Source organism: Montipora capricornis, chromosome 6, assembly GCF_036669925.1.
Source record: "Montipora capricornis isolate CH-2021 chromosome 6, ASM3666992v2, whole genome shotgun sequence".
In the NCBI taxonomy this organism is placed as follows: domain Eukaryota; kingdom Metazoa; phylum Cnidaria; class Anthozoa; order Scleractinia; family Acroporidae; genus Montipora; species Montipora capricornis.
This window is the reverse complement of record NC_090888.1, coordinates 52376663-52386606: the sequence shown is the minus strand read 5'-3', so window position 1 is coordinate 52386606 and position 9944 is coordinate 52376663.

Here is a 9944-nt window from a genome sequence, read left to right as displayed (position 1 = left end):
AAGCTCCATAAAAAAATGCGTCCTTTTTAAATTGCATTTGGTCATAAAAATCCTTCATTATTCGGTGAGAAACGTTTACCTTAGTTTAAATAAATTTCGATCTAGCGTTAACTTTTTCGCCTTTTTGTATTTTGTTTTGGATTTTTTGCAATGATTTCTTTCAAAATAGCAAGTCCACAGTCTTCCATTTGTGTTTTAAATTGATCGCTCTGAGTTATTCGCGGAATCTTTTAGGACAATTGGTATTATTATTGTTCTGCTCATATCTAAATAAAATCGAAACAAGCCCTGATCGGCCAATGCTGAGGGCGAATCTGCATTAAAAGCAAAAATTTGATTGATTGCATTGTACTTGTTTAATTAAAATTTTGTACTCCTCCTGAGTGTACTTTTAAAAGTATTTTTTAAGATAAATTAGTACTACGTTACCAAGTTTTGAATTAGTTTTCATATACATTGCGTTCTATGTTTTTGTTTCTAGATACCTTAATAACAATAACATAAGTCAACTCCCAGAAAACGTTTTCTCAGGACTCACGTTTCTATTTGGGCTGTAAGTATACTGCCACAAATACACTTTCAAAATATGACACAGCTATGCGTCTGTTTACTCCACAAATAATTGTGTAGTTGCAAAGTGACTCACACATCTGAGTTTTAAAAAGTCTTTACAGAAATTAACCCTTTCAGGTCAAAAATTAAAGTGCACTTGGTCCTTAGCCTTCTAAGATAAATACTACATCTTATTCCAGTCTTTTGTTTTGGTTCTTTCTGTAAAACCTTTTCTTTGATCTGAGCTAGGACTTCTTTTTCTAATGAAGGAGCACATAAAATAATCATATTGATTGCAACCGACACAAATTAATTTTCAAGTCGACCAAATGACACTATAGTAAACGAAATTGTAGTTATGTATACTAGGTACATAACATTGGTTGACGGTTCTCAGAATGCCTTAATTTTAGAACTATCAAGACATTATAAACTCTACTAATTCCTATTTCCATTTGAGAAAACTTTGCTTTTTCTTTATTATGATCAAGGTACAGTGAACTTTTTTGATCAAAGCCCCATAAAAAGCATCGCTGAGAAACGGTGACCTTAGATCGCACATTTACTTTTTCGCTTTTTTGTGTTTTGTTTTAAATTTTTCGTACTGTTTTCTTTTAAACTAGCAAGACCCCGCTCATCCATTTGTGTGTTAAATTGATCGCTCTGAGTCGTTTGCGGAATCCTTTAGGACAATTGGTATTATTACTGTTCTGCTCATATCGAAATAGAATCGAGAAAATCCGTGATTAACGAATGCTGAGGACGAATCTGCATTAAAGCATAAATTAGATTGATTGCATTGTGTGAGGTTCTTGTTCTTCTCGTGGCGTAACCTAAATTTGGGGCTGTGTATCAGGAGACCAAGCATAAGCAGGACGAAGTGTAAACACAGGTAAAGTTGTATTTCCGCCATGTGCGATCTAACTACGTACATCAACCAAACACCTATGTAACATGAGATTTTTTATTATTGTATAACAAGGCTCGAGTCGAGAGAATAAATGGTTTGATAGCCAACTACACAGTGTCAGAAGTAAAGCGGATCGCGTAAATCATTGTAAACCTATATGAGCAACGAGAAAAAAGGCCTCATGTTAAAGTGCGAAATGGCTTCATATTAAATTCTCGAAAAAGCCTGAAGAATGCAAGCGCTGGGTTGAAAGATTGGAGTGTCGTCGAGTGTTATCGCGTTATCGTAGTGTACGCAATGGGAAGAAACGTTAAGGATTTTTTTATAAGTTTTCAATCGCCTGAAAGGGATACAGTGTACGCGACAGTGAAGCGCCGCTGCGAAACACACTTTGTGGGCCGCTCAAATGTGATCTTTGAACGAGCACGTTTCAACAGACGCGTTCAAGGTGAGAAAGAATCTGTGGTGGAATTTATTGAAGCCATTTACGAGCTCGCCGAAACTTGCCAGTTCAGACCTCTCACTTACAGAAGAATTAATAAGAGATCGCATAGTGGTGGGAATTAGAAATGCCGCTCTAATTCTAATCCATAAAGTTGCGAGTATCCAGTCTGACTTGTCCTACAACGGCATCGAAGCAGAAGCTAAAGCAAATCGCCCAAGATTGTTTAAAGGACTGGGCTAATTAAAGGGCGAATTCAAGATTAAATTGAAACCCGATTCGACTCCTTCTCCGTTAACAACACCTCGTAGAGTAGCACTACCTCTGATGAGTAAAGTGAAAGCAGAATTAGAGCGTATAGAAGACTTGGGAGTCATTTCTAAAGTTGACATCCCTACCGACTGGTGTGCAGGCATGGTCGTCGTCACCAAACCTGATGGCAAAATTTGCATATGTTTAAACCTCACCAAACTCAATGAGAGCTTGTTACGGGAAACCTGTCCACTACCCAAGATTGAGAACATGCTGGCTCAAACTAAAGAATCCAAGTACTTCACCAAACTAGACTGCAATTCGGAAAGAAATTAGAACCAGACTCTCGTTTGCTTACCACATTCACCACACACTTCGGAAGCTTTTGTTTTAACCGAATGCCCTTGGGCATCAAGTCTGCTCCTGAACATTATCAGAAGAAAATGACTCAGATCCTGGAAGGATTGGATGGCCATATTTCTATCATATATGACATGCTTATCCATGGCAAAACACAAAAAGAGCATGACGAAAGAGTGCGAGCCGTACTCAAAAAGCTTGATGTAGCAGGTGCAACCCTTAACCCGGAAAAGTGCGAGTTTTCCAAGAGAGAATTCAAATTTGCTGGACACGTGATTGTTACACTCCATAGGAAAGTCCGTTTTAATCTGCTTTAATTCATGCAAACTAATCTAAAACATCAAAACATGCTCTCTCTCTTCGTACACGGGATTCTCTCATCCCATAATAGTCTGCATCGGGCTTGGCCCAGTCTCTTGCGTCCTACTCGTAACACATTCCCCCTCCAACCGAAATGTCGTCCCGACATTTACATGAATGACGCTAACTTACTAACAATAACAACTGCTGTACAAAACGTCTAATTCTGGCTTGCCCTAGTGGACGCTGTAGAGATACTGAGCTGTCCTGGACAGTGTTCGCTTTCAAAACCTGCTTGTACGCCATCTGTATTAGCTGTACATGGTACACGATTCCTACAATTTATGCATCCTTTTAGAAATTAGTTCAGTTCCCTTGTCTCCGCAATGAAATCCTCCTAGACTAGGCCATCATGACCAAGTCCTTTACTAGCGCGATACGAGTGTTAACCCACAGTGGGCTATCAGCAAGGGGCGCCTAATACTGGCTTATCCAAACAGGCTGTGGTACTACATTCGGTAACTGCGACTGGTACAGTGGGTACCATTGGATGTGTGGGTTACAACCGGGTAATAGCCATCCCGCCAAGACGGGTGGCGACATCACCTGCGGGGCTTGGATTGTGTCTACCACAGAATTGAGACGCTGATATTCCGGTATTCCCATTTGACTGTAAATAAACGTCAGGGGTGGTCTTCTGTCTCTCCTTGGCCGTGTGCTATCCTCTGGGTGTTCCTCAGTGTCGGAGTCTTCACTTTCCGGAGTGGTGTTCCCTGTTTCGGGTAGGCTGGCGTATTCTGCTGCCTTTGAGCCAGCGTCCACACTCGGTTCACCCTGGGACTCGGCGAGGGCATCTGACATGTCCTCAGAAGCCGCAAGATCACACTGTTCCTCTATGTCAATAGGCGGAATGTCCATTTCAGTTACAGGGCAGGGGTCATGGTGAGCAGGAGGGTATGGTATGGCTATACCATATTCATCGTCAGAAATTTCTCCGTTGTCGCTGGTGTGAGATGGTATGGTGAGTGTAGGCTGGGACGGTTTGTGAGCCACCATCTTGTGGGTCGGCAGATCCAAGGGTAAGCCATCACAAGGGAGAAGCAAATTACGATGTAAGACTCTCTGTTTGCCAATAAGCATGGAGTTTCCCAGGTCCTCCTCTTTCTGATAGATTTCTCACGAGGACACCAGGGTGTAGAACGGCGCTTGAAGCTTTCTTGTCATAGCAGGCTTTACTTCTGATGGATGATTTCACAATTTGTCTTGAGGCTAGGGCGTATGCTTCTTGCATATATATCTCTTTTCTACTTCTTCACATAGTCCGGGTAATTGACCGTCTGCTCTTCGTTGCCCAGATCAAACATCAGGTCAACTGGCAAGCGAGGAGAATGTCCAAACATTAGTTGAAATGGGGAAAAGCCAGTGGATTCATGCCTTGTGCAATTGTAAGCATGGATGAGTTTGTTCAAAGAGTCTTTCCAGCTTGTTTTCTTTTCCTCAGGTAAGGTTCTCAACATCGAGAGCAGGGTACGGTTCATCCGCTCCACTTGGCCGTTACCTTGTGGGTGGTATGGGGTAGTCCGAGAACTAGCCACTCCGCTCATACGTTCAAGGTGATGGAACAATTTGTTTTCGAACTCCCTACCCTGGTCGTTATGTATACGTGCCGAGAAACCAAATCTGGGGATAAACTTATTGCATATCTTCTCAGCAGTGGTACGGGCAGTCTTGTTACGTGTCGCATAAGCTTGTGCACATCTAGTGAAATGATCAACAATCAGCAGTACGTATTCATATCCACCCTTGCTCTTTTCCAATTGAAGGAAATCAATAGATACAAGTTCAAAGAGAGCTGATGTCACTATATTGTGCAACGGTGCTTTGACAAACTGTTCAATATCGTCATACATATGAGGCCAGTAAAATCGAGATCTTGCTAGATCAACTACTCGGTCCACTCCAAGGTGTCCCATCTCTACATGAAGTTCCTTTAGCACTAATGGTATGAACTGCTTCGGTAGAACTAATTGCAAGTTAGAGCTGGTTCGGCGCCGCAAGATACCTTGACCGTCAATTTCCAGTTTGTTCCATTCTCTCACTAGAGTGTTAACATCACAGGGATCATGCTTCAGCTGGGTTCGATATGATCTGGCTCCATGAGACTTGTAGTGAATTACTCGGCTAATAACAGTGTCCTTATGCTGAGCCTCCTTAATTTCCTGTGGGCTGAATAACTTCACATTCAGATCCTCCGGTGTAATTTCAGGTGTTGTTGCATCACCAGTCACCGCTGTTATCCATGGGGTTGAGCCTTTGGACTATTCCCTGACCACTTGAATAGTAGCCCCAAAAACGTCCTGAGATACTTCCTCGGTGCGGGTTCTCGTGTAACTGTTCATGTCTAATGGCATCCTTGACAAGACATCTGCACCAACATTCATCTTGCCAGGTCGGTATTTAGTAGTGAAGTTGTAGTCTGCTAATTCTTTCACCCATCTGTGGCCAGTAGCATTCAGTTTGGCTGATGACATAATGTACGTCAGCGGGTTGTTGTCAGTGAATACAACAGACGTCGAAGCATAGAAGAGGTAGTCCTTGAATTTGTCAGTGATTGCCCATTTCCAGAGCGAGGAACTCTAGTTTCCCACAAAGAACATGATAGTTGCGCTCTGCTGGCGTCAGTGTTCTAGAGGCATATACGACAACTCTCAGTTTGTCTCCCTGTTCCTGATACAAAACTGCACCAAGGCCTTCGGACGAAGCGTCGGTATGTAGCACAAATGGCTGCTCGAAATCAGGATAGGCCATTACTCCTGGTTGCATTAGTAGCTCAATAAGGAGATTTAATCGTTCCTGGTGTTCTTCGGTCCAATTTATTTGTTGTTTTGATGACACTTGTCCTCCTGAAGGTGTCTTTCTCCTAGTTTTGGTGGCCTGTTTACTCGTGTCTACAGCTGATGACAACAGAGCATACAGAGGTTTCGCTAATCTGGAGAAATCCTTTATGTACTGCAGGTAATAGCTGATGAAGCCGAGGAGTTTGCGTAGAGCACCCTTGGCTTAGTTTCCTTGAGCACCTTCACGGATGCTACATCGGCTGGATCCATTGTATAACCATCCGCTGTGACCACCTTTCCTAAGTAACGAACTCTCGGCTTGAAAAGATTACATTTCTTCGCTTTCAGTTTGATACCATGTTCTTGCATACGTTTTATCACCTGTCGCACGTCTTCTACATGTTTCATAAACGTCTTGCTGTAATCCAAGATATCGTCAAGATAGGGAATACATATCTCGTCCTGCAAGCCCTCCAAGCAGTTCTCTATATACCTCTGGTAAGCGGCTGGGGCATTTTTCAATCCAAATGGTATGCGTTTCCGTTGGTACAGCCCCCAGGGTGTGATGAATGCTGTTAAATGGCGGTGTTCTTCCGCTACGAATACCCCATGATAGGCTTTCCCTTGTTCAAGGACTGAGAAATAAGTGTTACCACTAAGGCTGTTGAGGATATCTTGAATGCGGGGGATGGGTTGTCGATCATCCTGGGTTTTACTGTTCAGCTGACGATAGTCGACACATAGTCTTAGGCTACCTCTTTCTTTCTTACGCAAACCACTGGTGTCGAATATGGTGATTTCGATTTGCTTATCCAACCATGAGAGATCATGTCCTGCAGGTGCATCTTCACCTCTCCATACAGGGGCTTTGGGATGGAGTTGTACGTCTTCTGCACTGGTTTGTCGTCCTTGAGGTTAATCTCCGACTCTAATCCTCTAGCACAGCCAATGTCATTGTCATCCACCGCAAAGGTGCCGCACCCCTCTTTAACATTGCTGTCACTATGCCCTGCTGCTCACACGACAAGTGGCTCAGGTCAACTGGTGGGACCCACTGCTCTTGCTCTTGTTCAAGCTTCCCAGGCTCCCGGTTTCCACTAGTATCTTCCACATCTGTAACGCTTCTTGCTGACTCTTCCTCCTTGTGTTCGACCGGTAGTGGGGTAACAGACTACACTAACTGTATTGTGCCCAGATCGGTACGTTTACGTACAGTTGTCCCCCTCTGTGTTTGGTTATGTACTGGGACAAATATTCTACTTGATGACCAGGCTTGAATTATGCTAAGGCACTCCTTCACTTCTAGCCTCTCACGCCAAGTTTCTTCTTCTTTTGGTTCAAACACCACTGGTAAATCTTCCTCTTATGGTCCAAAAGTCTCTCCTGGGGCTAAATATACATCATGACTTCCAACATTAAGCACCCCGGTGTCAGCCTCTTGTTCCTTAGTCTGGAGGAAGTTAACAAGTGCTTGCGCCCTGTTCCCTACTACTGACGGAAACGATTCACTCACTACTCGCGTAAGCACATTTGGGGTATCAGAATTGCCTTTCCTCTTTATCACCTCTTCAGTGACATTGAACCCGATGATGAGATACTCTTGCTTATCCTGACTGCCTATGAGTATAGGAACTTTCAATTGTTCTGACTGTTCAACATCCCCAGACAGCTGAAAGTCCACCTGAACGCAACCATCATATGAGATTTCTGTACCATTCGCAGCCTGAAGATTCAGTTCCTCCCCATCCAGTAATTCACTAACGTCTCTTACTACTTCACCGGGTAGGTGGATCTCTTTCCAGCGCTTTGACCTAACACAGACCTGAGCACCAGTATCCCACAGGGCATCCACCTTTTGTCCTTGTAGAACACAGCTTACCATACATCTTCTTCCCACCAACTTTGTTAGTTTTGTACGCTGTCGTGAGGTTAGATGGGAGGGGAATGAAATTTTCATTTGGTCGACACTTTCCCTGGACTGTCTCGATTTCACATCTCTAATGACTTGGCAAAGTTTCTTATGTTCCCCCCAATGCATTCTTTGACACACGTTTGAACAATAGTGGCTGGCATGACACTGTGAACAGCGTAAGTATTGATTAGCCCATTCTTCCCACTTCCCACAGTTCACACATTGTTGGGACTGTCCCTGCGTCTCCTGGGCTGCTCCCTGTCCCGCGGGAGCGACCCCCGGCCGTTTCCCTGAAGGTTTTCTGACCTTTGAACGCATAGCTGGCGGCACTGATAGATGAAGTGCCCACGCTCTCCACATTTATAACAATGGTCACAACGGTACTTTACTCCTTCCCTTTGGCACTTCAGACAACCCCTAGGACGTGCCCACTCCCGATCTACGAATCTGTACTGGTTTGGGCCGGTGTTACGTTGATTCCCCATAGTTTCCCTGATGGCAGCAAGCTCCGCTTTCATCTCCCTAACTTCAGTAAGTAGATTGACTTTGACTGGTTTTTCTGGGGTCTTACCCTCCGCCGAGCTTTGGTTCTCGCTAGAAGAGGGCAACTGAGCGACTTGTTGCACAACGCCCTGTCTTGTGGGCTGTTAACGCCGAGTGCCACGTTTTTGCCACCGTTTCATTTCATTGCTAACTGCTACATTCAACTTCTCAAACAGTTCCTCATCTGTCACTTCGGTATTTTGTAAGTAAGGTTTTACTTCCAATTTTATACTGTCACTCCGTAAACCAGTTAGCAATGAGTGTAGGAACATGCACTGGGCAAGCTTGGCAACAAGCATAAGGTCAGACCCTGAAAAGATAGAGTCTGTTCAAGACAACACCACTCCTCAAAATGCTAGTGATGTCAGACGGTTTCTCGGAATGGTCAATCAACTTGGATGATTCATTCCCCACCTGGCAGAGAAAAAAGAACCACTCAGAGATCTCCCTAGTAAGTAGAACCAGTTTCATTGTGGACAAGCACAGCAAGAATCTTTCAATAGACTTAAGGATGAGCTTATCTCAACACCCGTCCTCGCTTATTACGATTCTCAAAAAGCCACTATCTTATCAGCCGATCCATCATCATTTGGCCCTGGCGCTGTACTCCTACAAGAGCAAGACAACAAAGAGAACAAGCCTGTTGCCAACGCGTCAAGATTCATAACCAGTACTGAACAAAGATACGCCCAAATTGAAAATGAGACGCTTATAACTACCTGGGCATGTTAGAAGTTTAATGATTACATCCTGGGCAAGGATATCCTAATTGAAACCGATCATAAACCACTTGTGCCTCTCTTTGGTTCAAAGACGCTGGATGAACTACCCCCAAGAATTCAAAGATTTCGAATGAGGCTGATGACGTATTCGTTCAAGATGCTATATGTCCCTGGGAAAGAGTTGGTGACTGCAGATACCCTGTCAAGAGCACTCATAGATAAGTAACTTTCGAAAGAAGCTGAAAGTCGCAATGAAAACTATCAAAGCGATCAAAGCGAAAGAAAAATCATAGGAAAATTCTCTGTCTGGTTTTCTTACTTATCTCTTCAAAGTCTTTCTATGACCTGAGCCTTTTTTCAAAGGTCTTATCTTGCATCCTGCAACAAATGTCGCTTGCAATATGTTGGTTCAACGGCAACACAATTCAAAGTTAGATTCCGTAATCATAAATCATCAATGGTAACGAACAAGAAAACCTGTGAGGTCGCGGTACATTATAGCAATAGTCCGCAAGCCCTTAACGACTTTTCTTTCCAGTGTATCGATCAGGTGTCTGCTACCAACTGCACTGAGTTTTTGGATAAACTTTTGATCATGAAGGAAGCGTACTGGAGTGCGCAACTTTTCTCATTAGCACCTTTTGGCCTTAACAAAAGGCAAGAATTCCACTCCAGGAACAGAATCACCTACAACCAACCGACCACTTGAGTCGTAATAGTTTGCAAGCTTAACGAACCATATAACTTCACAACTCAATGTAGCACATGAATTCTTTACTTTAATGATAGCTTTAGTTCTCGCTGTTATTACATTGTACCTTTCGGAATAGAATTACTTCTTTTGTTTTGTTTTGTTTGTAATGATTTTTTACTTGTATTGTTGTTAAGTTTTGTAACATACCGAAAATTCCTTGTAAACCATATATAAGCTCTCAAACCTAATTATTATCCACATGCTGTAAACTGATGAAGGTCTAAGACCGAAACGTTTTTAAATATATTTTACTTTTTAGCTCCCAAAAGTTGTCCGTCCTCTGGCTCTTTTAACTTTATATATATATATTATTATTATTATTTTTTTTTTTTTTGCATCATGGAATATAGAGACTGATTT